The following is a 27,394-nucleotide window of genomic DNA, read 5'->3' on the forward strand; positions in this document are numbered from 1 at the left end:
GTCGTTTTTAAAATACTATGCCCTGACCATTCGGATTTGAAGTTGAATTCTGTGATATTTGCAACTCCCAAGAGGGGGTGTCAGTTATTGTGCTTTAAGAATATTTTCTGAACTTTTTATGGTCTTTGTTGTCATTTCTCCAAGGTTAGCAACTTGAAAATGAGTCTTCAAATACTATACTGAAGAAGGCAAAAAGAAAATTCCGTCTTTTCTGTTTCTTTTTTGTATTAGACAGCCATCAGATAAGTATTAAAGTCACAATTCCTTTCCTGAATACTCACAAATAGGAAATACTATAGTTGTCCAGTTGTGTATCTTTTCTACTCAATTACTCCACCCAGTTGTGATGACACTGATGTTATAAGGATACACAGCTACAAACAGAAAACAAGAGTAAAATCCCACTGTTAGAAATAAGGGAAGAAACCAAGGTATCACTGTTTTTCATGCAGTGTGTTTAATTGAGATTATGTGTGAATGTAAGTTCCTCCTGTCTCTAGAGTAAATGTGAGTCCTTGCAAAAGACAAATGAGCCTCTGTGCTTTTGTTTCTGGAAGACGTTTTTTCAGGTCCTCTACTCTTTTCTCAGACTGTGACATCTCAAACAGTGTAATGCAGACAAACTGGAGGAAGTTCAGTAAGGACTAAAAGAAAAGAAGAGAAAAGAAAAGAAAAGAAAAGAAAAGAAAAGAAGGAAGGTTGGAAGAAAAGAAGAAAGGAATGAAGGAAGGAAGGAAGGAAGGAAGGAAGGAAGGAAGGAAGGAAGGAAGGAAGGAAGGAAGGAGGAAGAAAGGAAAAGAAAGTTGTGTTCCTTTCTCATTTATTATGAAAGTAGAGTATGGTGGCCCTCATTTCTAATAATGTTAGAAACAATAGTTTCATGAAATTTATAATAAATTATAAGGCAGAAACACAACTTCAAAAAAGAACAATAGATACAGGTGCATTGTGTGTAAATATTCCTTACAATTGAAAGGTTTAAACTGTCGTTTTATCCAAATCTATCATCAGATTTGATAGATTTGATTTAAATGTATTTACTTGTAAAAATGTAGGTTTATCTGTGTTCTTGTTTCTCATATAAAATAAAAGAAATTATTTAGAGCATTCCTGATGACTGGCTTTCTTGTAATGTGAATGCTAAGTATGTTGGATTAGTTTATTTTCTGTAAGTACGGCATAATTAAACTTTATTGTGGGAAATATGCATTACAGTTAAACACAGCTGAATGACTAAGCCTACATTCTATATATGGTCTTAAAAAGAGAGTGTCTTTCCAAATAAACACATATTCAATACTCATAATAGTACTCACAAACATAATTATCCCAAAACTCCTTGTACAATCATTTCAGAGGCTCCCAAGGTCACTGAGCAACAGTCTAATGAACTTTAACCCAGAAACCTGAGGATAAAGTACCCAAGGATATTTGAAGCCCTTTGTAGGATCCAGAAATGTCAGAATTTGATGATGCTTCTAAATAGGTTATGTGAAGTAGAGGATAAGGACAGTTTTGTAAAATTAAAAATACCTGTGCCTAGATAACAATTGTCATATTTAAGATGGCATTGCTATGGCAACACTTGTAGAAAAATAAAATCTTGGTGGTAAAAATTAATAATTATTTCTCACAAAACAAATAGGGTTTGGAGAATAATGTTCTTTTTCCAGCTCTTAATATGCAGATATGTTAAACTTTATTAAATTATATCTGTAAGATTTCTGCTATTTATAATATTATATCTGGATAAAATTTTTTAAAAAAATAGTTACATAGTTGTATCTGCCAGTGGTAGACTGTAGGAGACATGTTTTTGTTTTAAACACACACACACACATCTTATTCAACATCATTTTAGTCAATATCCTATAAGGAAAGTTTGTTCTGTAGTGTTCTTTTTTTGGGGGGGGGTGTTGAGACAGGGTTTCCTTGTGTAACAGTCCAATCTGTCCTGGAACTAGCTCTAGCTCTTGTAGACCAGGCTGGCCTTGAAATCACAGGGATTCACCTGCCTCTGCCTCGCAAGTGCTGGGATTAAAGGAATGTGCCACCACCGCCATGCAAAATGAAATTTATGCCCTAGCAATGTTGAAACATGCATGGACATCCCATATATGGTGGTCCTGTTGAACTTATCTATATTGGGTTTCATGGCATAAGTTAATGAGGACAACTGACCAGGTCTCTAAATCAAGAGGGCACCAGATCTCATTACAGATGTTTGTGAGTCACCATGTGATTGCTGGGAATTGAACTCAGAACCTTTGGACTGATCAGGTAGTACTCTTAACCATTGAGCTGTCTCCTCAGCTGTGTAGTGTTCTGAATAATTCAATTGGATTGAAATCTTCACCTGTAGTTTCTCTATATAAGTGTTTTTTATTTATTTTATTTTTTAATAGTTAATCAATCAATTGTTTTACACAGTTTTCCCTCCCACTGTCATCTCTTCCCAGTCCCTTCTCCAACATCCTGTCCTCTATTCACTAACTATCCATTTCTTTCAGAAAAATGCAATCCTCCCACGTATATCCCAGGCAAGGCAAGTCAAGTTGCAGTAAGAGTGCTATTGAGGCTTGAGGAGACAACTCCACAAGAGGAAAGGGTTCCGGGAGCAGGCAACAGAGTCCCTCTGCCTGAAGTCCCAGGAGAGTACCAAGCCACAGAACTTAAACACTTGTATAAAGGGCCCAGGACAGTCTAATGAACGTTCTCTGGCTGGTGGTTCAGTCTCCACGAGCCCCCACGAGCCCAGGTCTGTTGACTCTGCACATATTCCCTTGGTGTTCTTGGCTCCTCTGTCTCCTATAATTCTTTCTCTTCCTCTTCCACAGAATTTCCCTATGCCCGCCTAATGTTTGGCTGTGAATCTCTGAATCTGTTTCCATCAGCTGCAGGGTGAAGCATCTCTGATGACAATAAGACTGGGCAACAATTTATGAGTATAGCAAAATATCATCAGAAATCATTTCATTGATTTTTTTCCTTTGTAGTCAATCATGTTTGATTTATCCTGTGTCTTGGGGTTGTCCAGGCTCTGGGTACTGACCCTCCAAGCTTTGTCAGCTATGGACTTCCTGTCGTAGTATGGGTCTCAAAATAGACAAACCAATGGTTGGTCATTCCTACAATTTCAACCTCACCTTTAATCCAGCAGAGCTGGAAGCAGAGCAAATTGTAGGTCAGAGGTTATATGGCTGGGTTGGCATCCCAATCCCTCCACTGGAAGACTTTCCTCGTTACAAGACGTGGAAGATACAAGCTACATATCTTGCATTGCTAGTACTCTTGTACTTCATGCATATTAACTATTATTTTTGAACTTCCATTCTAAATACTATATAGACGAGTAGGTAAATATTTTCATCAAGAAAAAAATGTGATCGCCTAATCCCTAGGTATAGTTTGTCTAAACAAAAATGTTCCCTCCATCATGTTGGGCAAGACAGGAAGTAAACAAAAGGTCACATTTCTAAAAGAACAGAAACTTGAGGATTCCTGAGTAGATAACAAGGAGTAAAAGACTACCATGAAAGGAGATTGTGCCCAGCTGAACTGATAACAGAAGAGATAGTGGCAAGGGATGCTTTGCTTGCAGATATGCAGAGAGATCACTGGTGTGCAGGTTTCAGGAGTCACCACATAGGATGGTGGTGGACTCTGCAGTGAGGCAGCTGCTTTTCATACATCCTTCTCCTTGTGAGAAAATTCTCCCCAGCACTCTTCTTAGTAATCCTCCGCCCCACAAAAGCTAATTGGTTTAAAATTTTGGACTTTATTGATCTAATGTGAGTACAGATTCCCTTTCTCAGGTGGATAGATATGTGTGCTCCTTCTCCATTGGAAAAGGATGCAAAACAGTCACCTGCCACGTCGATTCTTTAAAGGTGTTTGTACATACAGATTGAACTATAAAGCAAGTCATTTTAAAATATAAAATACAATTTGATTGTGTGACTTTCTATGCAGGCAGCGTAAAGTGTCGATAAAATAGCTGTGGCCTGGAGCTCAATCAAAACTGAAGAATATTATTTTCAAGATGTTAATTCTAATTTATTGACTCAGAATATATATTTGCCAAAATGCTAACACTCTTCAGTGCAATCTCTTGAAAACTGGATGCTTTTATTTTACTTTTTATTATTACAAATTTTCACCTCCTCCCCTCCTCCCATTTCCTTCTCCCTTTCCCCACTCCCCTCCCCCTTCCTCTCCAGTCCAAAGAACAGTCAGGGTTCCCTGCCCCATAGGAAGTCCAAGGTCCTCCCCTGTCCATCCAGGTCTAGGAAGGTGAGGATCCAAACAGACTAGGTTCCCACAAAGCCAGTACGTGGAGTAGAATCAAAATCCAGTACCATTTTCCTTGGCTTCTCAGTCAGCCCTCCATGTCAGCCACGTCCAGAGAGTCCGGTTTGATCACATGCTCCATCAGTCCCAGGCCACCTGGCCTTGGTGAGTTCCCATTAGATCAGTCCCTTCGTCACAGTGGGTGGGCACATCCCTCGCGGCCCTGACTTCCTTGCTCATGTTCTCTCTCCTTCTGCTCTTCATTTGGACCTTGGGAGCTCAGTCCAGTAGAGAACACTATTCTGAGAGAGGTAATCCAAAAAGATGAATATGGCATGTACTCACTCATTAGTGGATTTTTAGCCATAAATAAAGGACATTGAGCCTATAATTCATGATCCTAGAGAAGCTAAATAGGAAGGTGAATCCCCCCCCCAAAAAAAAACCATGTAGTTATCCTCCTGGATATTGGAAGTATACAAGATTTCCAGGCAAAAATTGAGAGCTTGGGGGTGGGGATGGGACGAAAGTAAGGGGAGATGGAGAGAGAGAAGTGAGAAGGGGAGGATGGGGAGAGCTTTGGGGAATGGGACAGTTGGGATAGAGGAGGAGTGAATATGTGAGCAGGGAAGTATATATCTTTATTTTACTTTTAAAATGTATCCTTCTCTCATACACTGCATTGAAACCACAGTGCCCCATCTCCCCTCTCCCCCAGTTCAACCCACCCTTTCTCTTCAGAAAAGAGCAGGACTTCAGATATATCAACCAAACATGGGATGACAAGTTATAATTAGACTAGTCACAAACCCTCATACCAAGGCTAAGAAATGCTACTCAGTAGAAGAAAAGGGTCCAAAAGAGTAGATGAAAGAGTGAGATACATGAACCATTCCCACTGTTAGGAGTCCCACGAGATCACTAAACTCCATAACAACACATATATGCAGAAAATATAGCACAGACCTATGCAGGCTTTGGGATTGAAACTTTAGTCTCTTTGAGTCCCTATGAACCTTATCTAGTTGATATTGAGGTCTGTGACCTCTTAGTGGTCTTGACGCCTCTAACTCTTACAATTCTTCCTCAAATTCTTTCTTGGGTTTTCAGATCTTCAAAGGGAGGTCCCAAAGGAGATCTTTAATTTGGACTCTCTCTTCTCCTAATGTCTAGCTGTGAGTCTCTGCATCTGCTCCCATCAGCTGCCAGAAGCCTACTCTTTGACGGCGCTTTGACTAGACATGAGCACAGCAAATTGATCTTGCTTTTTTTCTATCCTAGGTCTCTGGGCTACCATCCTCCAATCCCTGGTTATCCAGGTAGTGTACAACATTGCTCTCTCTGGTGGCATGGGCCCAAATTACTCCAGTCATTTTTTGGAGGGGGAGGGGGACTCACACAAATTCTGCATCTCCATTTCCCTGGCACATCTTGCAGATAGGATAGATTGTTGGTTGAAGAGAAACTTGGAAAGATTTGTTTCCGTGGGTTTTTTTTTTTATGATGTCCTTGATCCTTCTGGTTCTTCCAATCCTTCATCCCTCTCTTCAGCAGGATTCCCTGAGCTTGACCTAATGTTTGACTGGGGTTCTCTGCATCAGTTTCCATCAGTTATAGAATAAAGACTTTCTGATGACATTTGGGTTTTCAACACTCTGATCACAGGTGATGGCCAGTTCAGACAATCTATCCACTATTGTTAGGTGTTTTAGTTGGGGTCATCCTTGTAGTTTCATGGAAGATTCCTTTGACTCAGGTTTTTACCTTAACCCAGAAATATACCCCCTTTCCAGTTATCTCTTTCAGTACTCTGTCTCTCCATTCAACCCCAACCTAGCCCAATCCCACAATTTCCCATAGCCAAGTGACCCAGACCACCCTGGAAACCTCTTCTATTCCTCTTTCTCAAAATATCCATGCATTCCCCGTGGGCCCTCAAGCTGGCTCACTGGAACTCTCAGAGACTAAACCAACAACCAGGAAGCCTGCATGCCACTGACCTCGGCACTCTGCATGTATATTAAAGTTGTGTTTCTTTGTTTAATTGTGCGACTCTTAACAGTGGGAGTTGGGGCTGTCCCTAACACTTTGACTGGCTTTTGGAATTCCTCATATTGCATTGCCTTACCCAGCCCTAATTCAAGGGGAAGTACTTATTCTTAAAGTAACTTGATATGCCGTAATTTGTTTATACTCGTGAGAGGTCTGCCCCTTTCTGAACAGAAAGAGAGGAGGAGTAGATTGATGGAAATTGGGTAGAGGGGGACGGGAATTAGAGAAAAGGAGAGAGGAGAAACTGCAGTAGGGGTATAAAATAAATAAATAACTTGGTTAAAAGGAAAAACTGCAAAGTTTAATAATATCTTTAAACTAAAAGAAAATAAATGAATTTCACAAAGTGTAAGTACTTTTGAGCGATTAGAAATTTTTTTTGGATATAGCTAATGCTTATTAGATATTTGCAACTCCATGAAGTAGATATTTGTTAATTATGCTCATTTTCCTAAAGCGCATATTACAGGCCATTTTAACTTTCTCTTGTCTGTCAAGACTTTTACAGCTTTCATCCATCAAATGTAGAGATCATTTATACCCATGAACTTTTGTCTTGTAAGAACTAACAAAGGCACATACCTGACATTTCTAAGAATTTGTAGATTTAATCTCATAATGAATCATCATTTTGTGCAGTGCTTATGACATTTTGTCACTTTAAAGTGACACTTTTTTAAGCCCCAGAAATAAAGCTACCTTAACCTTAAGAGCAAGAATAACCACATCTATGAATATATTCTTAGACTGATAGTATGAAAGTAGTTCATAATGAGGTCATTTATTTAAGAATATTACTGAAATACTTATAATCTGATAACATCATTTGTATTCATAATTTTCTATACTAACATTAAATATGAATTTATAGATGGGTGTGGTGGTATATCCCTCTTAGCCTCATTGTAAGGAATTAGAAGCTCAAGGCCATCCTATGTTGCCAATAAATAGTAACTTAGCAAAAAATACAGCCACAGTTCCATATATCTTCAACACTTCTCAAAGCAGAGATAGGCCGATCTCTGAATTCCAGACGAGCAAGTCCTATATAATGAATTCTGGGTCAACAAGATCTGCACAGTAAAACCCTGTCTCAGATAAAAATGACATACACATACATTTATTTATATAGCAGTGTTCTTGTTCATGGAAAACAACCACCATGTAAGTCTTTCAATTTTATTTATTATGAAACTGGTTAAGTTACTCAAAATACAAATACAGTGAAAAATATAAAATATGCTCTCTTGGACCTGACTTTGAGTGAAAATTAGTACTGAATGTAAAGTGACTTCAGGATTAAAGCAATCACTGAAGAACTTCGGGTACATTTTGTGACATCTGTTATATGTACCCTTTAAAGCTGCAGTAGAATCCCATAGTTAGTTATTCTTCGTTCCTTTGGACTTGAAATAGAATTCAACTAAAGAGTAACTAACACTACATCACTGATTTTTTTTTAAAAATGTACAGTTAAGTATTTGATATTCCTATATAGACCTAGCCACAAATCTGTTGTCCACTAAAGGGTACCTATATAAAATAGTGGCATAAATTCAGCGTTTCATTTGACTTTTAGTTATGGCCTAGAATAAGTGAGTAGTTGGTATTTTTCAGCAAGTCAGAGTCTACAGCCTGCTTTATGAATAGGAGGTTAGGTATCCACTAACAAATTAAACATTTCACATACATACACTCACACATATAATGAACAATATAAGGTATATTTTATGCTAATAAAATATATAACATAATTATCAAGAATGCAAGCTTTAACAAGTTGTGTAACCATGATTGTTTTCTGAATTTTCTGTCAACTGCTTAATTAAATGAGGAGAAACACATATCCTTGTCATTTCTTCATCAATTTTGAACCACTGTTCTTTGGAATAAGACTGTTCATACACCAAAATTTCAACATAAGTATCTAAGAGCATATTTAAAAGATTTTGTATGAAGTACTTTAAAAGTAGTTTTAAAAATATGTGGCTGTCATGACTGGTTATTACAACACAAATCATGTGTTGGCCTATAGCTGTTAAAATCCCTAGCTGCTGAATGTCCTAGAAATTAAATTATATTTTTCTTCTCTTCTACTCTCCAGAATTTTGGTTGATCTTTGAGGTTAAATCACTTTTTTGACCTCAAAGATCTTTCCAGAAGTACTCATAAGAAGTTGTCTCTGGAGATTTCTACTTTAAGGTAACAAATGATCTGAACTGTGCAGCTCATGGGAAAAAATCAGGAAAGGCTTAGAAAATATAATGAAACACTCCCCCAAAGTACATTAACTTTAGAAATTGTTGTCAGCTGTTCAATTTTTTTATAAAAATATTCTTTTCCCTAGCAAAACAACATAACAGCATGTTATAACAAATTAATATTTGAAAAGAAACCATTTAGTTTTAACTGAAATAATCAAGTTTCATGAATATATGTTTAACTGTGAATGAAATTGGGAAATAGTATTTATACTTCTGGATCATGTTATCAGAAGTTACCTAGGAAATGAATAAGTGGGATCATATTTCTTAGCTGGCCTCAAATACTTTGTCAAAGCTCCATCCATGATATTTTTACTTTATCAGAAGTTTTCTACATACCTAGGAGAAATAATATTATTAAATGGATTTTGTAATGTTGACATATTTTTGTTGTTGTTGTTACTTGAAATATTCAAAGCTGCCTCCAGTGAGCAAACTTTCTCCTCAATCTAGGTGATTATGAACTTAAAATTTATTAATGATGCAGCTGATAAAAACTGGGATCTGCTTCAATATTTCTATATTACTTCTTCAAATTTATTTGATTAAGAAATGTGTTTCACATCTTATACACAGCACAAAACCACTGACACAAGTCATAATAATGAAATATTTATTTAGTAATTTCAAAATTTTAGAATTCTGCTTTTTTAAAAATAAATACATATTTTCATTTTATGTGTATGGATGTTTTGCTTGCATGTATATCTGTGCGTTATGTGTATTGAGTACCCAGGGAGGACATAACAGAGCATCAGACCCTGGAACTGGGGTTATTGATTGTTGGCAGATGCCATGTAAATGCTGGGAATCAACCTTGTAGATTGATTGTAGATCAGTCATTGCTCTTAACTGCTGAGTCATACCTGAAGCTCAACTTAAAAAAAATAAAGTATCAAAATGTATTGCATAAAGTATCAAAATGTATTGCAAAATGTAAGGCAAACAAGGACAGGGGTTTTATAAGTTAGCTTTTATTTCTTTGTTTTCTTACATATGTCTGTATTACTTTATTCTCTGATACTGTTAGTTTCATTTCCTATGTTTTGAAGAAATGACTACAAAATATAAAAAGATAATATGATTTTCCATCAAAACAGAACAAAATAAAAGCTTCGCTCTATGTAGTGATATTTTGTTTGTGATCTAGTGAATAAAGCTTGCTGGAGGTCAGCATGCGAAGCTAGACACTAAACACAGAGGCCAGGCAGTGGTGGCACACACCTTTAATCCTAACGTTAAGGAGGTGGAGACAGGAGTGATATGTCTGGGCAAAGAGAGGAATATAAGGCAGGAGGAAACAGAAGCTCAGAGAATTTAGTCTGATGTTTTATAGAGACAGGATCGCCCATTTGATCTGAGGATTTTGTAGAGGTAAGAACTAATGGCTGGCATCTCTGCTTTTCTGATCTTTTAAGCAGTTACCTTGATATCTGACTTGGAGTGGTATAGTAGTAGTAGTAGTTTCTTTTTAGTTTTTTTTTTCCTGGACATGTCTTCTTTTTAGCTTTGGAGACAGTCCTAAAAATAGATTTTGTAGAGCATGTTGGCCTCAAACTCACAGAGGTCTGCCTGCCTCTGACTCCAGAGTGCTAGGATTAAAGCAATGAACCATCACCACCTGGCCAGGGTTTTTATTATTAAGATCAGTTAGAATCCACACGATATCTGGCACCCAACATTTGAGTTATGAATTCACAGAAAAGTAACTTACCTGTGGCTTTGCAGCCACCAGCATAGGCAGCAACTACACATAGGTGTGTGACTCCCCCACTGGCTAGGTTTTTCTTTTTTCTCTCCTAGTGGGCCTTTCCTGGAACCCTTTCTCAGGTTACTGGTAAAAGAGGTAACTGCCTTGAAACCTGCTCAGACTTCTGCTGTCCTATACAGCAGCAGTCAACCTCACATCTTCATGGTCATTGTCAGCAGGTTTGGTGAAAAAATTGGTTTTGGTGGAGGCCCGAAATGACCACACAGAAACTATATTATTGTAATACCATCTGACCAATAGCTTAAGTGTATTTTCTAGGTAACTCTTACATCCTAAATTAGTCCATCTCCATTAATCTGTGCATAACCACGAGGTTGTGACCTACAGGGAAAGTTTCAGCAGGCTCTGGTGGAGGAGTCTGTCTCCTGTGGGAGCTACACGGCTTCTCCCTGACCATGCCTTCTCTCTCTCTCTCTCTGTATATATATATATATATATACATATAATCTTCCAGCCTGGCTATATTCTCTTAAGCCATTGGCTGGAAGCAGCTTTCTTTACTAACCAATGACAATAAAACATATTTATAGCATACAGAGGGGAATTCACATCAAATTGGGGATTCTTAAAGGGCAGAATTAATTAAAAGAGACAGGTTTTCCCTGCATTAAAAAATGGAAAACAAATTGCAATATAGAGAGTTAGGTCTCTGCATGGTTGTTCAATAAATTGTTTAAAAATGCAAAAACTAAATGAATGGATAATCCACTTAGCCAGTATTGACACAATGTTAATTATCATCTTGGTAATTATTGGTTTATCTCTCAAGAAGTTGTTTGACATGAGTGCCAAGATTCAGGCCATAGAAAATCGCATGAAAACAGATAATATATATATATTCAAATCCAGACACAGGAATTTAAAAGAGAACCAGTTTCAGCATGGCATTATATGGTTAGAGAGGAACAGCCTAAGGTTTTCAAATAACTATACTGATTTCACACATACACACACACACACTACAAAATGTGAAGGTACCTCTAATTCCATGTACTTAATACAAATTTTTAAATACTGATTTTGGCAGCCACAACCTACTAAACTAACAAGGCTATTGAACACCAGTAATAATAGTGAAACAATTTAAAAATTTGTCAAGAAGTTCTCTACCCTCTGAAGAAAACTGTAACATGAGGGCCGGTTGGTTGGGGTTTCCATCCTGCCCGGTACCCCACAACCAGCAAATCCCAAAGAGGAATCACACACAGGACTCCATAAGGTTATAAACTGATTGGCCCATTAGGTCAGGCTACTTATTAGTTCTTATGACTTAACTCATTATTCTGATCTATGTTAGCCACACGGGCTCAGTACCTTTCTCAGTGTGACGGTTTACATGTTGACTCTTCGGTGGTCTGTGCAGGAATGGCGGAGGAGCTTCCCTGCTTCCCAGAATTCTCCTGTTCTCATTGCATCACCTCTACTTCCTGTCTGGTTTTCCCGCCTATACTGCCTGCCTGGCCAATCAGCGTTGTATTAAAATATGATTGACAGAATACAGACAATTCTCCCGCATCAGAAAACAGAGTACTTTGTTCTTTATCATTATGTTGTTAGACTTGAACACAAACTCCTGTTATACTAAGCTCCTAATACTGTCTTCTAAAAATATTTATGAAATTAATTATTTTAACTCAGTACTGAATGCAATACCAGAGTTCTTCTTTACTTTCAAAATGACGCCTGTATCTTTACTTTGATTATCTTCCTTGTGTATAAATTCCAAATAGAATAGATATTTACATTGAATTCATAATTGATGAAAAGTCTATGAGGTGACTAACAAAGGATATGAAATCTTTCTCAGCATACTTACCTAATTTTAATGGAATTCACCTATGAGCAAGTCTAATGTGGCCTCCAAATTCCAGTGTATTTTGGAGAATCTTTCCTTTTTTGTTCTGAGGTTGGTATCAGGATTTAATTCCATTATATGAATAACAATCTGGGTTGGTAATTACAAGGCATTTTTAAATGAAACATAGTCATTGCATTCTAATATACCTTCCACTTGGGAAGTTCAAAATTTTAGTTTTACACCTTTGTGTAAACATTGTTTATATTTTTTAAATCAATTGTGAGAAATTGTTTAACAGAAGTAAAAGTGAGCCTTTGGAAACTGATTTTAATCATATAAGTACTAAAAATGAGTTAGCTGGTACTTATGTATTCATGAAACATCTTTTGTTCATAAAAAAAGCATATTTAACATTAGAGACTCAACTTAGTATTTGAACTTTTTTCATAATAGAAAATGTGGTCCATTAAACAGAAGTTACATTTTAGCATATCAAGTTATGATTTTATTAAGATGGAATTGAACTGAAACACAATAAATAGTGTATATTTTGAAGTAACTTAATTAACATAATAATCAGAACTAATAATTAAAGAAGAATCTTATCTTTAATGAAGTTAGACTCTATTACAAATACAGAACAAGTATTTTTTCTGCTTCTCCTCATATGTAGTCATAGTCACATAGATACTTCCTGCCAATAGGATGAATTAAGTGCCTTATATTTTATGAGAATTTCTGCACTTCTTTTATCACTAAAACTTGGTTTATGTTCTATAGATAATCAACTCTTAAATTTTTCATGTGCCAAAAGTCTCTAATGCATTATTACACAAATAGCCACATCTAAATGTTAATGCCATTGGAATTCAAGGCAAAGAGGTGATGGAGTAGGGATGGGGAGACATTGACTCAACCACTTGATACTGTAGGAAAACAATACATATAATGTATTTTCTTCACTTCACTGTCTTAGAAATCATGCCAGTCTTTCTGTCTTTGTCGTTGTCCTTTTATCTCTCTGAATCTGACTCTTTCTCTTATTCATTCCAGAACTGTCTATCATTCACACATAACTAAATTATCTCCATTTCCTCAAATCTTTTCTTAATGTATCCTTCCCAAAGGTTCTGAATTTGAATTAAACTAGAATGTTTTAAAACAACATTCAAATTCTTGTTGCTTTCTATTTCACAGAAAGGATGGATTTTTGTTTTGAAAACTAATAATCTAATTTAATAAATTTTCAGTCACATGTTATAGTATAAATGTATATTAGTCCCTAGAAAATATAACATCTAAGTGTTCTTTTTGTTCATTGGTAGGATGTGAAGATTTCATTATACTTAGATTATTGCAAAAAAAGTTATACACCACTCAATTTTGTTCATAAAGGTGTTTGCTACTTAAGCATTATGTTTAAGTACAGATTAGCTTCAAAACCTTCAAACAAATAAATTTGTAATCGTGTCTGAACGTACTTGTGTGTTTATGTATTTATTCATGTGTTGATGTGTGTATGTATGTATATATACATGTATGCATGTATGTATGTATGTATGTATGTACATACATTTTCACACCAGAAAGGGATGCTATTGTTCTATAAGTATCAAAATCTTATTCTTCCTATTGACAGTGCTAAGTTATATTGTGTGAGAAGTGAAAGAGAGCAGGGCTCTTTTGATAGTCTGTTGACAAGTAGAATTTTCAATTTACAGTGACAAAGTAGACATTTATAACATAAATGCCTCCTAGCTATGCTCCAGAGTGAAAATTTTTCTTAAAATGTTCTGTAGAAACCTGTTTGAACAAGCTGTCATATCTTTTACAAATCCACCAGCTTCTTTTTATGGGTTTTAGCAGCTCTTTATGGCTTTAATAAAGGGAGAGTAGAGGCCATGTGTGTATCCAACGAGCCCCAAAGCAAGCATCCTAACACACAAATGTAATGAGATCTTCAGATGTTCTTTTCCTTCAGCTGCCTGGCTGCTCTCTTAACACATGTTCTCTCAGCATTTCATTGTCACTGGAATAATGAAGGATTATGAGGGATATTGGAAGTACATTAGCCAGTCATCTTTATTAGTTAATCCAATTATTATCAAAATATTATACACAGTATAAAAATTAATTTCTAAATCAAAATGGAAGTGAAAAGTCTCAGAAATTCAATCAGATCCTGTAATATAAACTTTGGAATGCATTTAACTAATAATGTATTTCTTCAAAGTACCATAGCAACGTGTGGTTTTAAAAATAAACATTCTAAAATTTTAAGTGTAAATGAAGATCACATTCTTCATAGGGGAGAGTTAAAAAGGTTTCTAAAAAATTTCTTAAATCGCACATCAAATTATATTGGCAGACTAATAAACGATATACATCTTCATAAATATTCATTTTTAAATATGCATTATTTTGCAAATTTAGTCTTTCATAGTTTTATTTCCCAGGCTGTACTTTATCATGAAATATATTAATAGAAAGTAGCAGCAAAATTTCATGGATAAGTTCTAGCCACTGTGTTCCACAGTAGACTGTAAGCTAAAACTTTGTCAGGTTTCAATGATTAAACATTGGTATTTTGATTTTTTCAATTGTGTTTGCTATAGAAACAATCTTAAATTTTAGTAATTTTATTTATTTCATTTCTAAAAGTCAAAAGTAAATAATCTCCTTATATACAAATAGAATATAAACGTATTATATAGCATACTTTTAAGTTATGCTATCAGTTATTAAATGTATTACAACCTTGCTTTACTTCATTTTAACATCTGTCTTTATTTATGATTTTTATGTATGCAATTTATAGCACATTAATAATGCTCAATTCCTGTTTATTGACAGTCTTCCTAAATTCTGCTGTTCAAAGTCAACATGTGAAAATGAAGATGATATAATTCTACACTTCTTTTTACCTCTGCATTAATTAGTGTCTGTTTTTTGATAAACATTTTAATAAAGTCATTTCTAGGAAGAACAATTGATATTCTGAAATTCATATGGCAGACTAGGATCCTCGTACTCTTCTTCAACATATGCTAGTTTAACTTTCATAAAACATATCTTAAATGCCAAAATGTGGAAAATCTGTACTTACTTATATATTCTTTTTTTAGTTTATTTATTTATTTATTAAAAATTTCCACCTCCTCCCTGCCTCCCTTTCCCCCCCATCTCCTCCTCCCTCTCTAGTCCTAAGAGCAGTCAGGGTTCCCCGCCCATGGGAAGTCCAAGGTCCTCCCCCATCCATACAGGTCAATAAAGGTGAGCATTCAAACAGATTAGGTTCCCACAAAGTCAGTCCATGCAGTAGAATCAAAACCCAGTGCCATTGTCCTTGGATTCTCAGTCAGCCTTCATTGCCAGCCACAGTCAGAGTGCCCAGTTTGATAACATACTCCATCACTCCCAGTCCAGCAGGCCTTGGTGAGCTCCCATTAGATTAGTCCCACTGTCTCAGTGGGTGGACACACCACTTGTGCTCCTGACTTCCTTGCTCATGTTCTCCCTCCTTCTGCTCCTCATTTGGACCTTGGGGGCTCAGTCAAGTGCTCCATTGTGAGTCTCTGTCTCTATCTCCATCCATCACCAGATGAAGGTTCTATGGTGATATGCAAGATATTCATCACTGTGGCTATGGGACAAGGTCAGTTCATGTGCCCTCTCCTCTGCTGCCCAAGGAACAACCTGCGGACCTCTCCTTGGACCTGGGAAACCCTCTAGAATCAAGTCTCTTGCAAACCCTAAAATGGCTTTACTTATATATTCTATGGCTAAAATGTAATCTACTTCTGTTTTTCTCTCAAATAGGCACTAAAGATTTAATTTTGAAATTGATTTATCCATTAATAATATTCTTGAAATGTTCTCTCATAATTATAGAGTTATATGATTAAATTAAGAATTAAAAAAAACAAGTACAAACAAAAAAGAAAGAAAGAACACAGGGAGGCAGAAATGAAATGGGAAATATTCAACAGAGCCATATTTGTACAAGTAGGTAATTGATTTGAGCAATTATTTTTCTTTCTTTATTTTCTTTTTTTCCTTCAATGGAAGTGTTTCAAGTTATCAATTTCCTGCTAATCTGCTTTCAATGTATCACAGAAACTTTGTTGTGTTGTGTTTTTATTTTTCTAGTTTTCTTCTTTAGACCACTCATCATTTATAATTGTAATTTTGTAAAGCTCTATGAATCAGTGTCAGCTGGAAAACATAATACTTTATTTTTAGTGGATCTGTTAATATATTGCAATTAAATCCAATTTTTTAAATTTGTTTTCTACATAATAAAATTAGTTCAAAATGTAATAAAATAGTTTTACCAATTTAAAATATTATTGAATAAAATACAATAAAGTTAAAACTATGAATGTTTTAATTATCTTACTAATGCCAAATATTGGTACATTTTATTTCCCACAATTTCTCTTTGAGCGGTTAAATTGTGAAACTACTTATTACAGCAAAAAGATAGTTTCTTAGGCCCCCATTTGTGATATACTATATCCTTTCCTTCACTATTTTCTGCCTCTTTTTCTTTTTTTTTTCATGTTTGTATTTCATTTTTGCATATCTATTTCATGTCTTAGAAGTACCCCCTTATGTTCACCTTTAAGTAATTTATTTTTATTTTTTAAATTACTTTATTTGATTAAACATTTCTTTCATCTTAAAATTGTGAAGGAATTTTTGTTGCATAGCAAATTTATGAGCTTTGCTTGATTTTGTTCAGCATATTGAGACAATCATGATTTTTGAAAGGTTTATAAACCTCCTTTGTAGACATTGGAGCCTTTGGTGGAATATTATATTTTGGTTGTTTCTTCATTTTCCTAATTATTATTTTTATTTGTAAATTCATTCTTCAGAGGATTTTTTGAAGCTTTTGAATCTGTGAACATGTATTTTCAGACTGTTTTGGAAAATTCTCAGCATGGGTTACCTGGTGTTTGATACCCCATTCCTCTTTCCTCCCCTCCTCTGACTAATTAAAATTCAAATAATCCATCTACTGCATTCTTTTTGCTTATTTAGTTTATGTAAATCATTTTCAGCTTTACCAACATATAAAATAAGTAATTTATTTCAATTAGTGTGTTTCTCTATACCCTCTATAAAGCAGTGTTTGAAAGAAGTAATTTTGGGAGGGAAAAGAAAGACACTACAAGAAAAAATATATAGATACATTCAAGTTTCCATCGCTGTATAAGTGGGGTGTGTGTGTGTGTGTGTGTGTGTGTGTGTGTGTGTGTGTGTGCACTTTAAGAAATAACAAGATGGCTGTGCTGTGATAGCCTACCTGAGGACAGCTATGGCTGAGATCATATCAGCTGTGGCTGAGATGTGTCAGCTCAGCCACATTCCTGGCCAGCAAGAGACAGTGAACTCCTAGCAGACATCCATTGGAGGACGGGTGAGTTTGCTCCTGGCCCAAGGGCTTCGGCTAGGAGGAATTCAGTCTTTCCCTGCCCCCCTCGACTTTCTGGTCACCCTGCAGTGGTGGCTCCACCCTGCAGAGCTCTCCTGAATCCCATCCCAGCCTTCATCCAGGTACACCTTCCTCTCTTTCCTCCTTCCCCCTGGGGCCACAAGATCTCCCCAGAGCTGCTCCCTTGTACACTGGGCCTGAGCTGTGGGCTCAACCCGGCAGGGGCAGTTCCTGTGCTTTGATAGCCTCCCTGAGGACAGGCAGGCCCTGTGTCAGCTCAGCCACATTCCTGGCCAGCAAGAGACAGTGAACTCCTAGCAGACATCCAATGGAGGAGGGGTGAGTTTGCCCCTGGCCCAAGGGCTTCAGCTAGGAGGAATTCAGACTTTCGCCGCCCCCCTCGACTTTCTGGTCACCCTGCAGTGGTGGCTCCACCCTGCTGAGTTCTCCCCGAATCCCATCCCAGCATTCATCCAGGTACACCTTCCTCTCTTCCTCCCTTCCCCCTGGGGCCACAAGATCTCCCCAGAGCTGCTCCCCTTGCGCGCTGGGCCTGGGCTCTGAGTGCAACCCGGCAGGAGGGAGTGCCTGTGTTTCAATAGACTGCCTGAGGAAAGGTAGGCCTTCTGTCGGTGAAGAAGTTCCCTGCCCAACAAGGGAACCTGACCTGGTACCATAAGATCCAATAGAGATCATTTGAAGGAAGAGATGCGCAGACATCAAGGCAAGAACTCCTCCAACAATCTGAAAAACAACATGAAAACACCAGATTCCAACGACCCTACAATAGAAGGACCTGAACGTCTTAATTCAGAAGAAATGGAAAAAAGTGCCATTATGAAAGCAATAGAGTCCCTTCAACAGGATATGAATATCTCCCTTAAAGAACTGGATGAGAAATACAACTAAAAGATTGAAGAAATGAGTAAAAAAATGGATGAAAAGTATAACAAAAAGATCGAAGAAATGAGTAAATCCATGAATGATACACTGGGAAACCAAGAAAAAACAATCAAACAGGTAATGGAAACAGTTCAAGAATTGAAAACTGAAATGGAGGCAATGAAGAAAACACAAAACGAGGGTCGGCTGGATATGGAAAGTCTAGGTAAACAAACAGAGACTACAGAATCAAGCATAACCAATAGAATACAAGAGATGGAAGAACGAATCTCAGATGCTGAAGATACTATAGATAAAATACATGCTCTGATCGAAGAAAACAGCAAATCTAACAAATTCTCATCACAAAACATTCAAGAAATCTGGGACACAATAAAAAAACCAAATCTAAGAATAATAGGGATTGAAGAAGGAGAAGAACGGAGGATCAAAGGCTCAGAAAATATATTCAACAAAATTATAGAAGAAAACTTTCCCAACCTAAAGAATGATATTCCTATGAAGGTTCAAGAAGCTTACAGAACACCGAATAGACTTGATCAAAAAAAAACATCCCCTCTCCGTATAATAATGAAAACACAAAACATACAGATTAAAGAAAGAATATCAAGAGCTGCAAAGGAAAAAGATCAAGTAACTTATAAAGGTAAACCTATCAGACTTACACCGGACTTCTCTATGGAAACCATGAAAGCCAGAAGGTCCTGGATAGAGGTATTGCAGAAACTAAGAGACCATGGATGCAAACCCAGACTGCTATACCCAGCCAAGCTATCATTCACTATCAATGGAGAAAACAAAATATTCCAGGATAAGAACAAATTTAAACAATTCGCAGCCACAAACCCAGCCTTACAGAAAGTAATAGAAGGAAAATCGCAACCCAAGGAATCCAACATTGCCAACACTGCCTACAATAACTCAGACATCTAGCGACCCTTCATGAGCTAAACTCAAAGAAGGGACACATACAAACTCTATTAAACAAATAAACAAAAAATAATAATAACCAGAGTCAACAATCACTGGTCATTAATATCACTTGATATTAATGGACTCAATTCACCTATAAAAAGGCGCAGACTAAGAGACTGGATACGAAAACAGGATCCAACATTCTGCTGTTTACAAGAAACACACCTCAACCACAAAGACAGACATCTACTCAGAGTAAAGGATTGGGAAAAGGTTTTTAAAGCAAATGGACCTAAGAAACAAGCAGGTGTGACCATTCTAATTTCCAACAAAATTAACTTCAAACTAAAATCAATCAGAAGAGATGGAGACGGACATTTTATACTCATAACAGGAACAGTTCATCAGGAGGAAATCTCAATCCTGAATATCTATGTCCCTAATATAAAGCCTCCTACTTATGTAAAAGAAACACTTCTAGAACTCAAGGCAGTCATCAAACCACACACACTAATAGTAGGAGACTTCAACACTCCTCTCTCACCAATGGACAGATCAATCAGACAGAAACCCAAGAGAGAAATAAGAGAATTATTGGAGGTATTGAATCAAATGGACTTAACAGACATCTACAGAACATTCCACCCAAATAGGAAAGAATATACCTTCTTCTCTGCAGCTCTTGGAACCTTCTCGAAAATTGATCACAAACTCGGTAACAAAGCAAACTTCCACAGGTACAAAAAAATATTAGTAACCACCTGTGTCTTGTCAGACCACAATGGATTAAAGTTAGAATTCAACAACAGTGCTACCCCCAGGAAACCAACAAACTCATGGAAGTTGAACAGTCAACTACTGAATCACCCCTGGGTCAAGGAAGAAATAAAGAAAGAAATTAAAGTCTTCCTTTAATTTAATGAAAATAAAGACACAACATACTCAAACCTATGGGACACTATGAAAGCAGTGCTAAGAGGAAAGTTTATAGCACTAAGTGCCCAATTAAAGAAAATGGAGAAAGCACACATTGGAGACTTAACAGCACACTTGAAAGCTCTAGAAAAAAAGAAGCTGATTCACCCAAGAGGTCTAGAAGACTGGAAATAATCAAACTGAGGGCTGAAATCAACAAAATAGAAACAGAGAAAAAAATCCAAAGAATCAATGAATCAAAAAGCTGGTTCTTGGAAAAAATCAATAAGATTGACAAACCCCTATCCAAATTAATCAAACGGCAGAGAGAGAACATGCAAATTAATAAGACAAGAAATGAAAAGGGGGATACAACCACAGACACAGAGGAAATTCAGAGAATCATTAGATCTTACTACAAAAGTTTATATGCCACAAAGTTGGAAAATGTTAAAGAAATGGACATTTTTTTAGATAAGTACCATATACCAAAGTTGAACCAAGACCAGGTGAACAATCTAAATAGACCTGTCAGTCGTGAAGAATTAGAAGCTGTTATCAAAAATCTCCCTACCAAAAAAAGTCCAGGACCAGATGGTTTCAATGCAGAATTCTACCAGAACTTCCAGGAAGAGCTAATACCTATACTCCTTAATGTATTTCACAATATAGAAACAGAAGAATCATTGCCAAACTCTTTTTATGAAGCTACAGTTACCCTGATACCAAAACCACACAAAGACACAACCAAGAAAGAGAATTACAGACCAATCTCACTCATGAACATTGACGCAAAAATACTCAATAAAATACTGGCAAACCGAATCCAAGAATACATTAGAAAAATTATCTATTATGATCAAGTGGGTTTCATCCCAGAGACGCAGGGCTGGTTCAACATACGCAAATCTATCAATGTTATCCATCATATAAATAAACTGAAAGAAAAAACCATATGATCATTTCATTGGATGCTGAAAAAGCATTTGACAAAATTCAAAACCTCTTTATGATAAAGGTGTTGGAGAGATTGAGCATACGAGGATCATACCTAAATATAATAAAAGCAATATATAGCAAGCCGACAGCTAACATCAAATTGAACGGAGAGAAATTCAAAGCCGTCCCACTAAAATCAGGAAAAAGACAAGGCTGTCCACTCTCTCCATACCTCTTCAAAATAGTGCTTGAAGTTCTAGCAATAGCAAGAAGACAACATTAGGGGATCAAGGGGATTCGAATTGGAAAGGATGAAGTTAAACTTTTGTTATTTGCAGATGATATGATAGTGTACATAAACAACCCCAAAAACTCTACGAAAGAACTCCTACAGTTGATAAACACCTTTAGTAATGTGGCAGGATACAAGATCAACTCCAAAAAAATCGGTTGCCCTCCTATACACAAAGGATAAATAAGCAGAGAGGGAAATCAGAGAAACATCACCTTTCATGATAGCCCCAAATAGCATAAAATATCTTGGGGTAACACTAACCAAAGAAGTGAAAGACCTATTTGACAAGAACTTTAAGTCCTTGAAGAAAGAAATTGAGGAGGATACCAGAAAATGGAAAGATCTCCCCTGCTCTTGGATTGGGAGAATCAACATAGTAAAAATGATAATTCTACCAAAAGCAATCTATAGATTCAATGCAATTCCCATCAAAATCCCATCAAACTTCTTCACAGACCTTGAGAGAACAATAATCAAGTTTATATGGCAAAACAAAAAACCCAGGATAGCCAAAACAATCTTATAAATGAAGGAACTTCTGGAGGCATTACCATCCCTGACTTCAAACTCTATTACAGAGCAACAGTATTGAAAACAGCTTGGTATTGGCACAAGAACAGAGAAGTCGACCTATGGAATCGAATAGAAGACCCGGATATTAACCCACAAACTGATGAACATCTGATATTCGGTAAGGGAGCTAAAGGTATACAATGGAAGAAGGAAAGCATCTTTAACAAATGGTGCTGGCATAACTGGATGTCAACCTGAAGAAGAATGAAAGCAGATCCATATCTATCACCATGCACAAAACTCAAGTCCAAATGGATTAAAGACTTCAACATTAATCTGACCACTTTGAACCTGATAGAAGAGAAAGTGGGAAGTAGTCTACAAGATATAGGCACTGGAGACCACTTCCTAAGCAGAACCCCAGGAGCACAGACAATAAGACAAACAATGTATAACTGGGACCTACTGAAACTGAGAAGCTTCTGTAAAGCAAAGGACACTGTCAGTAAGACAAAAAGGCTACATTTTGACTGGGAGAAGATCTTCACCAACCTCTCATCAGACAAAGGTCTGATCTCCAAAATATACAAAGAACTCAAGAAACTAGACACTAAAACTCTAATTAACCTAATTAAAAAATGGGGTACTGAACTGAACAGAGAATTCACAACAGATGAACTCCGAATGGCCAAAAGGCACTTAAGGTCATGCTCAACCTCCTTAGCGATCAGGGAAATGCAAATCAAAACCACTTTGAGATATCATCTTACACCTGTCAGAATAGCCAAACTCAAAAACACCAATGATAGACTATGCTGGAGAGGATGTGGAATGAGAGGAACACTCATCCATTGTTGGTGGGAATGCAAACTTGTGCAGCCACTGTGGAAATCACTGTGGCGGTTTCTCAGGAAACTGGGAGTAAACCTCCCTCAGGACCCAGCAATTCCATTCATGGGAATATACCCAAGAGATGCCCTAACATACTACTAAAGCATTTGTTCAACTATGTTCATAGCAGCACTATTTGTAATAGCCAGAACCTGGAAACAACCTAGGTGCCCCTCAATAGAAGAATGGTTAAAAAAAGCTGTGGAACATATACACATTAGAGTTTTACTCAGCGGTAAAAAACAATGACATCTTGAATTTTGCATGCAAATGGATGGAAATAGAAAACGCTTTACTGAGTGAGGTATGCCAGACCCAAAAAGAGGAATATGGTATGTATTCACTCATTAGTGGATTCTAACCATAATTAAAGGTCTTTGAGCCTATTTTTCGTGATCCTAGAGAAGCTAAATAAGAAGGTGAACCTGATGGAAATCATGTAGCTATCCTCCTTGAGATTGGAATTAGACAAGAGTCCCAGGTAACCTTGGGTGATTGGGGTTTGGGAGGATTGTTGGAAGGGGAGAGGGTTAGAGAGAAGGGAGTAGGGGAGGAATGGGGAAAGCTCGGTGGACTGGGATGGGGGGAGGGAGGAAGGATGGATATGGGATCAGGGAAGAATATATTTCAACTAAGGTAGTCATTTAAGGGTTTACAGGAGACTTGATTATAAATGGGATCCCAGGTCCAAGGAGAGATCCCCAGATTGTTCTCTGGACAGAGGAGAGGGTGCCTGAACCGGCCTTGGCCCACAACCATACTGATGAATATTTTGCTTATCACCATAGAACCTTCATCTGGCGATGGATGGAGATAGAGACAGAGACCCACATTGGAACACTGGACTTAACTCCCTAGGTCCAAACGAGAAGCTGAAGGAAAGAGAACGTGAGCAAAGAATGCAAGACCAGAGGGAACCTTCATCCGATGATTTATGGCGATACAGTTGGAGACCAACATTGGAGCACCGGACTGAGTCCCCCAAGGTCCAAATGAGGAGCAGAAGGAGGAAGAAAATGAAAAAGGAAACCAGGACCGCGATGGGTGCAATCACCCACTGATACAAGGGGACGGATCTAATGAGAGTTTACCAAGACCAGTTGAACTGGGACTGAACGAGGATGTGATCCAACCAGATTCTCTGAATGTGGTTTTTCTGAAAAGCCATTGACAATGACACTGGGACTTGTTTCCTCTGCATATACTGGATTTTGGGGATCCATTCTGTCTGGACACTCACCTTCCTGGACCTGGAGGGAGGGGGGAGGAACTTGAACTTCCCACAGGGCAGGAAACCCTGACTGCTCTTAGGGATGGAGAGGGAGGAGGAGAGGGAGTCGGGGGAGTGGGAGGGTGTTGGGAGGAGGGGCGGAAATGTAAACTTTTATAATTTAATAAAATTACTTTCTCATAAAAAAAGACATAAAAAGATAATGTATGAAAGAAATTAGATTATTAGTGAAGACATAAATATGAGGACCCAATGAGAGACATACATGGATGTAATCTACATGGGAAGTAGAAAAAGACAAGATCTCCTAAGTAAATTGATGCATGGGGACCATGGAAGAGTGTTGAATGGGAAGGGAGAGGAAGGAAAAGGAGCAGAGAAAAATGTATAGCTCAATAAAATCAATCAATCAATCAATCAATAGTGTGGAAAGTAGGTAAATATTACTGAACTGATTTTTAAAGCTAGATGCCATGAAATTATCATGAAAAAGAAATGAATTTAAAAAACATCATCCTGAGTGATATAATTAAGACTGAGAAAGGCTAAGTAAAAAGGAGAACCCAGGGCAGAATGCATGGAATTTTCTAGGAAGGGGAAAGAGTTTTTCCCCCTGGACTGTAGAGAGTTGGGGATGGGCAACAGGGATCAAGTGGGGGTGGATTGAAGGTGAGAGTTCAGAGAAGGATGAATATAATTGGGCATTAAGGAAGGGCAAAATGGAAACCTAGTGCAGTAGAAAATCCCAGAATTCTATGAGGGTTTCCTTAGCTAGGATTCCTAACAATGGGGAATATGGAGCATGTACGAGCAATCTTCTATAATGACACAATGTCCAGTTCTGAGAGTGGAACTCCATTCCAGTCACAAAACCTTCTACCTATTATATACATTGCTTGAAAGATATGCTGGAGCAATGGAGGTACAGTACTATGGGAGTGGCCAGAGATGACTGTTTTGAAATGAGGTCCATGCCACGTGAATTGAGACCATGCCCAGCACTTCTTGTATGACCAGGAACCTGAAACTGGACATCCCAGAGACATGGATGTTGAATTATCTTGGTTTGAAAAATGACAAGGCTAGCTAAAAGAAAAAAAACTATTATGTTTTTATTTATTATAAGGGGCAAACTCTCAGAACAGGAATGAGAAGTCCAAGCTCAGCTGTGTAGCCCAAGAATCACACAGAGAGAGCATACCTGGGCTGCATGACTTTTTCTCCGGGTACCAGAAAGCCACACCCTTACTTGACCCCAACTTTTAGATAATTGGTTAACAAAGATTCCTCATCACTTCCACTTTTGTCTAAATAAGAGCAATCCAAACCCAATGCAAAACTATATGCAATAGAAAAAGATATCAAGTATAAAATTACAACCAACATAAACAATATTTATCGTAAAGAGACTGCTTGTTTGTTTCTAATAGCTCATACCAGAAATAATCACACATAAACTATATTATTTAAATCACTGCTTGGTCCATTAGCTCTAGCTTCTTATTTACTAACTCTTACATCTTAATTTAACCCATCTCCATTAGACTGTACACCACCACAAGGTCATGGCCTAACAGCAAAGTTTCAGCACATCTATCTCCAGTCGTGGCTCCATGGCTTTTTTTCTGACTTCACCTTCTTTCTCCCAGCATCCAGTTTAATATTCCTCACCTAGCTCTGTTCCCCTATAGCTCTCCTATAGGCCAAAAGCAGTTCATTTATCAGTGCAATCATAGAATACAGAGAGGAATCCCGCATCACCTCCCCTTTTTATTTAAATAATAAAGGAAGGTTTTAACTTTAACATAGTAAAATTACATAAGACAGTTATCAAGCAAGAATTACACAAGCTAAACGATAAAACAATTATACTTTTATTTATTATAAGTGGCAAACTCACAAAATAGGAACGAGAATTCCAAGCTTAGCTGTGTAGCCTGAGAACCACACAGAAAAAGTGCACCAGGGATGTGTGCCATTTTTCTCTGGGTCCTAGAAAGCCACACCCTAACTTGGTCCTACCTCTTAAAGATAATTGGTTGGCAAAGATTCCCCATCACATAAAACAGAAAACAATTCAATAAAATGATTCATAATGATATTCTACTATGCTCAGAATTCAGTGACTACTTCAGTTTTCATCAGAGAGGTTTCCTACAGCAGATGAGAGGAGATACAGAGACTCATTGCCAAACATTAGGCAGAAAAGAGCACAAACTGGAGATTTCTACTGGGTCCTTCCCATTGGAGCTTGGAAAATTGTAAAGAATAGGTAAAGGAAGATTTATAGCAGCTAGAGATGTCGAAGGCACTAGGAGAACATGACCCACAATGACAACCAAGCAGAACTCGTAGGGGCTCAGAGAGACTTAAATGATAATCCCAGAGCCTACATGGGTCTGTGTAACAAACAGGGAGCCTGTGTTCATATTCTACATATGTTATGGCTGTTAGCTTGGTGCTTTGTGAGATTCCAAACAGTGGGAGTGGGGGTAATTTTTGACTTTTTTGCCTGCTTTGGGACCCATTTCCTTCTACTGGATGACCTCACCCAGCCCTGACATGAGGGTTTGTGCCTAGACTTATTGTAACTTGCTATTGGGTGTTTAGTTGATATACCTGGGGGCCTGCTCTTTCCTTAAGGGAAATGAAGGAACAGTGGATCTGAAGCAGAGGGGAAGTGGAGTTGTGGCCTGTGAGTAACGAAGGAGGGGAAACTGCTCTTTCATTTCCCTTAAGAAAATTTTGATACATTGTTTGAGAAAAGAATAAAAATTAATAAATAGTCTGGGAATGCATCTCCATTTTGTCATTACTTGTTGATTATGGATAAAAGGTAAAAATGTTAAGACAGATTTCCCTTACTGTTTACTCATTGACTTCTCAGTTCCACAGCACTCTTGTAGAAGGTAACATACAACTAACAGGGAACTCAGTAAGCTTGGCAGTAATAGTACATAAACAACTGCATCTGCAACAGAAAAGGACTGGTAAGAAGACTCAAGTGATAGATAAAGACACTAATTGCAGGGCTGAAGAACTGTGTTCAATCTTAGCAATCAACATAGTGGAAAGAGAGCATGCCTAAAAGATGCCCTGTCAACTCTACATGTACACCTTGTCATGAGCATACACACACACACACACAAACACACACAAACACACACACACACACAC

General features: G+C 37.4%; 1 long non-coding RNA gene across 2 annotated transcripts in view; it reads right to left on the reverse strand.

Moving 5' to 3' along the window:
• Window positions 1-4,220: 4,220 nt before the first annotated feature.
• Window positions 4,221-27,394, reverse strand: part of LOC125392243 (uncharacterized) — a 238,623-nt gene continuing 215,449 nt past the window's right edge. For both annotated transcript variants that reach the window (XR_015739503.1, XR_015004742.2), the window contains exons 5-6: window positions 27,083-27,188; window positions 4,221-4,592 (exon numbers count right to left, since the gene is read on the reverse strand). This is a non-coding gene — a long non-coding RNA (uncharacterized LOC125392243). The remainder of the gene's footprint in view (window positions 4,593-27,082; window positions 27,189-27,394) is intronic.

This window comes from Myodes glareolus, chromosome 12, assembly GCF_982192425.1.
Source record: "Myodes glareolus chromosome 12, mMyoGla1.1, whole genome shotgun sequence".
NCBI lineage: Eukaryota > Metazoa > Chordata > Mammalia > Rodentia > Cricetidae > Myodes > Myodes glareolus.